Source organism: Belonocnema kinseyi, chromosome 7 (genome assembly GCF_010883055.1).
Source record: "Belonocnema kinseyi isolate 2016_QV_RU_SX_M_011 chromosome 7, B_treatae_v1, whole genome shotgun sequence".
In the NCBI taxonomy this organism is placed as follows: Eukaryota; Metazoa; Arthropoda; class Insecta; order Hymenoptera; family Cynipidae; genus Belonocnema; species Belonocnema kinseyi.
Window position 1 is genome coordinate 9,655,917 of NC_046663.1, and position 7,262 is coordinate 9,663,178.

The window sequence follows — 7,262 nt, forward strand, 5'->3', positions numbered from 1 at the left end:
AAAAATAAAACAGGGATATTCAAAGTAGCGAAGGTCTTTCACCTCCCACCACTGCCCCTGTACCGTCTCGCCCACGTCAGTGACTGACCAATTAAAAAGAGTCCCAAAGAGCGATACTTACATGCAGGACGCATGCTTACAGCGCGCGCATCCATAAAAGTCCAGGGCAGCCAATGACCGTCGCTTGACAAAATCACGTGGGGAACCTACAGACTTGAAATATGCGAATGTTAACGTTTTTCGACCCTTTGAATAAATGAAATTTCACTTTATACTATCCAATCATCGTTTTATCATTTTCTCTCGCTTAGATTTTCCATCTTTTTCTCTTAACTTTGTATCGACAATCGTGCCTTTCACTTTGGGATTTAAAATGGAAATCCATTACCACCGAAGAGCAATTTGATAAAATAAATGTCTTCAATTCAGTGCCAATTGTTTGGTATGTATCATTTCGATCACAATGGTTGGATACATCCAGTTCCTATCGCACTTGGGCATTTGGCGAAATTCGCGGTTCGATGCCGTTTGTAATAAAAATGAGCAAGGAGGTCACGGGCAGAATATAAAGAAAGAAAGGAAATCGTGAATGGGCGTGGGAGTGAAATATGAGTGAGAGAGAAAGGTACCCGCAGTTTAATTAATATAAGAACCACTTTGGTGGAAAAATATTGATTAAAAAAATGATGTATATTATTTTCTTTTTTAATTAATATTTTTTCTTCAAAACTGCTTCTTATATTCAATAAACTGCAGGTACCTTTCTCTCTTCGTGTATAGGTACCATTTTGAATTTAATATCAAAAGTTTAGGATTTCATGTCGAAATATGGCATATTGCATTTCCAAGGAAATAATTGAATTCTCAAATAAAAAAACTTACTTTTCTACCAAAAGAGATAAATTTTGACTAAAAGAGTTACACTTTTTAAACGAAAAGACGATATTTTCTAAAAGTTAAATTTTCCATCAAGAACTTTTCTACAAAAAAAATGACTGTTTGATAAAAAAGAAATGATTTTTTAATAAAAAAGTCTAATTTTTAACAAAGTTTAATATTCAAACAAAATTTTTCGTATTCAAATAGTTCAATTATTAATAAAATAATTAAAAATTTAACAAAACAGTTAGATTTGTATTGACAAAGTTAAATCGTCGGCCAAATAGTCGGATTTACAATAAAAAAAATATATTAACCAAACAGTTGCATTTACAATAAAATATGTGAACTTTCAAGCAGATGGTACAAATTTCGACCGTTAAAAAGAAAGTTTTAATTTTAAAAACAATCATTAAATTATTATATTATATTATTATTAAACAATCAAATGAATAAAAATATATAAGAAAGATTAATGAATCTTCTACCAGAAACTTTTTTACAAAAAAATGCATTTTAAATTTAAAAAATGACTTTTTCATAAAAAAAAGATAAATTCTTTGAAAATAGTTGAACCGTTAACAAAATGATTGTATTATCAAAAAACTTTTATTTAAAAAAAACATTTGCATTTATAATTAAATCGTTAATTTTTTTAAGCCCAAAAATACATTTTTTAGAAGATAGTTGAATTTTAAATCCAACAGGAAGAATTTTCGATAAAAAAGACGAAATTTTAACAAAACAGTTAAATTTGCCATAAAATAATTAATATTTCGAAGAAAAAATTGAATTTTCAACCAAAAATGTAAATTAATTTTTTTTTAATACTTAAAATTTCTTAAAATGATTAAATTTTCAACTAAAATGGTGAATCTTCAATAAAAAATAAAAATTAACGAAAAAGTTAAACTTTGAACCGAGTAGTTGAATTTTTAATTAAAAACAAACAGTTCATTTTTGTGTGGATTAGAAAAACTTTTTATCAAAAATTCAACTGTCTTCTTGAAAAATCCACTTTTTGCTTAAAATTCAGCTTTCTTGATTAAAAATAAAGTTTTTGGTTAAAAGGTTTATCTTTTTGGGATTAAAAGTGAACTGTTTTCTAAAACATTCATCTTGAAAAATTTACTTTTTAAATAAAACCTAATCTTTTTTGCTTAATATTAAATTTAATAAGCTTCTTGTTTCTCAGTGGATTTTTTCAGCTTTCGTAGAGCGAAAATATGTTACCGAGCTCATTTTCATGACATTGTTTGTAAAACCTTAAGAATTTTACAACTTCTCGGGTTTTCACCGCATTCAAAATACCTCTACTTAGAAGCATTGTTTAATGTAATATTTCAGAAAATATAATTTAAATGCAAGTTTACTGGAGGGAGCACCAAAACTTTTTTCACAAAAAATGTTGTTCTTGTTTTTTTTATTTAAAAATTGGGTGTCTTTTCGCGTCTGTAAAATGAAATCTGCCAGCTAATACTGCATGTCGGGTCACATTAACTTTGTTAATTTTAAGTTGAATTGAATCTTGTATTTCTAATTTTTTTGTCACTTGGGGCAACACAAAATAATATAAAAATATAATACAATATAATGCAATTATAAAATAAAATAATAATAACATATTATAATAATCATTTTCCAAAAACACTCAAATAAGGCAATCGAAGCTTCAGGTTATAGCTACTAATCGATACAGCCTTAAGAAGCAACATTTTTCTAAAATAAACGTATCCATATTCTTTATAAAGGCTTTGGAAATATTTCATGAATAACTACTTTTTCAATTTATTATTTATTATTTATTAGGATTTATTAGTTTAAAAACCTTAAGTTGCTTCGATAGTAAGGGGAAAAAATCCTTACCGACAAGAAGGAGGATATTATATTAAAAATATTTTCGAAAATATTATTATTATTATTATCGATATCATTATTTATTCGTAACATTGCATTATATTATATTATTATATTATATATTACTTTAAGCGACGAAAAATCAGTACTACAAGATTTTATGCAACTTAAAACTAACAAGGTGACTACAGCCCGGCATACAGTGTTAGATAAGGCGTTGCATTTTACAGGCACAAAACACACCCAATTTTTAATAAAAAAAAAAAAATTGTTAAAAAATCGCTATGGACCTGCGAGTAAAATTTCCTTTCGATTATGTGGTTCAAATATTATATCAAGCAATGCATCGTCGTAGACGTATTTTGTATGTGGCGAATGCCTAAGGCATTTTAATTCCCTTAAGGGCATGTGATACTGCGTCGTGAGCTAAATCGGATTTAGTATTTCCTCGTATTTTTTTCCACAAAAATGAAAAATTTTAAAAACTGAATTCAGATGCTCTTAATATTATAACGGACGTCCGCGGACTCTTTTTTAGAGACAATAAAAAAATAATTGTACTAAATAAACATTTTATGCATATGCACTATTTTGAGGTTAGGATATTTTTTCAGGTCTCTGTCATTCCGATAATGTAGGTCGCTGTCGTATCGGTACTGTCGGTAGCACCAAAAATGTATCACTCAAGAATAATTATGGAAGAGAATTGTAAAACACATAACCTCAAAATGCACACACATGCACACACATATCAGATTTAGAAAATAATTTTTTTTTTAATCAACTTACAAAAAAAATAGTCCGGGGTTTGTTAGCATGTTTGCTATCATTCCCCAGATTTTGAAGACAAAATCTTTTTCATTGTAGAAAAAAATCCGATGGAACCTTACACTAGCAAAATCGATAATTTTCTAAGTATCACATGCCCTCAAGGGCGATTTTTCCGAAAAATGTTTTTTTTTTGCAACTGAAAATGTTGTTTCCTTTGCGCCTGAAAACGGCAACACTCTGATTATTGTGGTTGCTGGGCAGCCAGAGTCAGGCGCAAAATAACATTAAATTTTTTTTTTAAGTCAGGACATTTTCCGGAAAAAACTCTTCGTCGAAAAGAGTATAATTGCCTTTAGATTATGTGGTAGAAATTTGACGTTCAGCAATTCATACTTTTAAACGCATAGTGGGTTAAGTAACGCCGAGACTCGTTTGAAGCCCCTTAATTCCTTATGTACTTTACTCTCCGCTTTAAAACTGGTATATTTCGAAAATGCAATTAACACATTCCAGCGGTTATGCCTGTGAGGTTAACAATTTTATATCCACTTTGAAATATTAATACCAGGATGAAAGTGGTCCTTAATTTATTTTTAATTTTACTATTTCTACCCAGTTTTGTTTAATATGTAACGAAGGAGAAAAAACTCTAATAATCTCCCGGAACGCTGGGATATCCAGTTGGATAATCCGGTGCAATTCGAGTAATCCAGTTTAATCTGAAGTAATCCACTTGCAAATAAGAGTAATCCACTTATAAAAAGGGTGACCCCCAGCAAACACGTTCTGTAACTATTCCAGATCCAAAAATATTACTCTGTTCTATAACAGTTGTTAAAAGACAGTGACAGAACTGTTCTAGAACAAAAATGTAACAGCGTTCTAGAGCACGGTGACAAAATTGTGACCGAACTGTTCTAGAACAAAAAGTTTCTAGAACATTTCTATGACTGTGACATGTTCTAGAACACTGTGACAAAATTAAGACAGAACTGTTCTCGAACTATGTGACAGCACGATTCTGTAACAGTTGCTATGGAATTGTTCTAGAACAAACTGATCATAGACGATCTGTAATATTTGTTTCAAGGTTATTTTAGAACTGTGCTGTAACAGTGTTATATCGAAGTTCTAGAACCCTTTTACAAGTGTGTTCTAGAACAAATTAGGAACAAAGATTAGTTCGCTAACACCATAGTCGAGCTGACCTTTGCGAATATCCCTAATGTGGATATCTCGGACGTATAATTTTTGATAGTCGGGACTGCGTACGCGCTACCCCAGATCAAAATTTATCCATGGAATTATCAAAATTTCTGCCTCGCAGAATATTCCGACGGGTTATTCCTGGAATAACCCGGGACATAAATGGGGTTAAATCGAATATCCCGGGATATCCTATTGCTGTGAGGGTTACATAGCACTGTTTCATATTTGATAAATAACAGTTCTAGAACTGTTATAGAATTGTTCTAGAACTGTCATAGAATTGTTCTAGAACTGGCATAGAATTGTTCTAGAACTGTAATAGAATTTTCCTGGATTTGTTTAAATGTAGCGTACCAACGTTCTAGAATTGTTACAAGATCGGTTGTCACGGCGTTCTAGATCTGTTAAAAATTTGTTATACACCATTTTTAATTGAGTTATAGAATTGTTCTTGAAATTTAATAGATCGCACTTCACAGCGTTCTAGAACTATTACAGAATTATTCTAGCGTATGGGGGATGACATAGTTACTCGCATGTTCGTAACCTATTACTAACCTGTTCTAGAACACGTTCTTTCGTGTTCTAAAACACGTTCTTTTATGTTCTAGAACACGTTCTTTTATGTTCTAGAACACGTTCTTTTATGTTCTAGAACAGTTACAGATCTGTTCTGTAACCATGTTTGCTGGACAGTATCTACTTTTCAGGAATCTAGATAATTTCTCAGTAATTCAGGTCATCTAAGTAATCCATACTAATCCACATTGAATAATGGGAAATTCACTTATAATCTTGATAATTTTAAGTGATTTAGGTAAACCAAGTGATTAACTTCTAATTCACTCTAATGCAGTGTAATATGAAATTTATCCACCTATAAGTTAGAGTAATTTCAGTATTCCATAGTAATCCACTTTCGATCTAAAGTAATCCAATTGAATTCTGAAAAATACAGTTCTAATCCACTTTAATCCATTTTAAATCCAGACACTTCAAGACTTATCCAGAGTAATCCACCTAGAATCCAAGGTAATCAACTTGTGATCGTAGTAATAATTATCTTCCGAAGTACCGCACTTGTAATATAAAGTAATCCACTTGTCAGTCGGAGTAATCCACTTTTAATCTACAACAATTTAGTTCTAATTGGAATGAATCTACTTGAGATCCGGATAATTTCTCATTATTAGAGATAATCGAAATTATTGAGAGTAATGCACCCAGTATCCTAGTATCCTAGTATCCTAGTATCCACCTAGTATCCACTTGTAATTAAGAGTATTTCCATTGTTCCACAGTAATGCATTTGTAATTTGAATTATTCCACCTCTAAACTCGTGTAATTCAGTTTTGATTTAAGGCAATCCATTTATAATCCATATTTTTACTAATCCATGTAATCCAGAGTAATTCAGCTATAATTCTCCGTTATTCAGTTGTAATCCAAAGAGTAATACGCTTAGAATTCCAAGTGAGAACATTATTATTCCGTAGCAATCCAATTTTATTCTGAAGGAACCTTCTTGTACTCTAAGGGAACATACTTGTATTCTAAAGTAATTTAGTTCTAATCCACTTCAATCTACTTTTAATATAGATAATTTTCAAATAATTTAAATAATCCAAGTAATCCAAAGTAATCCAGACAAATTCAGAGTAATCTGAAATAATCTACTTGTAATTTGAGGTAATGCCAGTATTCCAGAGTAATCCACTCATAATCTAACGTAATCCACTTTCCAGTCGGAGTAATCAACTTTTAATCTACATGAATCTAATTATAATTTGAAGTAATCCAGTTCAAATTCAAAGTAATCGACTTGAAATCCAGTTAATTTCTCAGTAATAAGGGTAACTGAAGTAATCCAGAGTAATCGACGTATAGTCCAGGATAAATCAATTTTAATCTAGATAATTCGAAGTAATTTAGGCAGCACCGAATACTTAATTTGTAGCTCAGCGTGATACAATGTAATTTGAAGTAATCCACTTAATCCCAAGTAATAAAATTATTAATCCAGGTCAATCCACTTGTATTCTGAAGGAACCTCCTTGTAATCTGGAGTAATTTGGTTCTAGTCCACTTTAATCTACTTTCAATATAGTTAATGTCCGAGTAATTTAAATAATACAAGTAATCCGGAGTAATCCACGTACAATCGAGAGTAATTTATTTTTAATCTAGATAATTGAAACTAATTTTGGTAAACAAATTTAATGAAATGTAATCTAGACGAATCCAGCATACTTTGAAATAATCCAGTTTTAATTTGAGGTAATACCAGTATTCCATAGTAATCCACTTATAATATAAAATAATCCAATTGCAATTCAGAGTAATCCACTTTCCGTATAAATTAATCCAGTTATAATTTTAAGTAATCTAGTTTTAATTCAAAGGAATCCTTTTTAAATCCAGATAATTTCTCAGTAATTCAGGTAATTGAAATAATCCACATATAAATTTGGGTAAATCGATTGTTATCTAGAAAATTCGAAGTAATTTAGGCAAACCAAATAATTAATTTATAGCTTAGTGTAAT

At 30.4% G+C, this 7,262-nt stretch overlaps 1 pseudogene; it reads left to right on the top strand.

The window, feature by feature from the left end:
- The first annotated feature begins 4,649 nt into the window (after nt 1–4,649).
- LOC117177581 lies at nt 4,650–4,792 on the top strand (annotated as a pseudogene).
- Nucleotides 4,793–7,262: the final 2,470 nt, after the last annotated feature.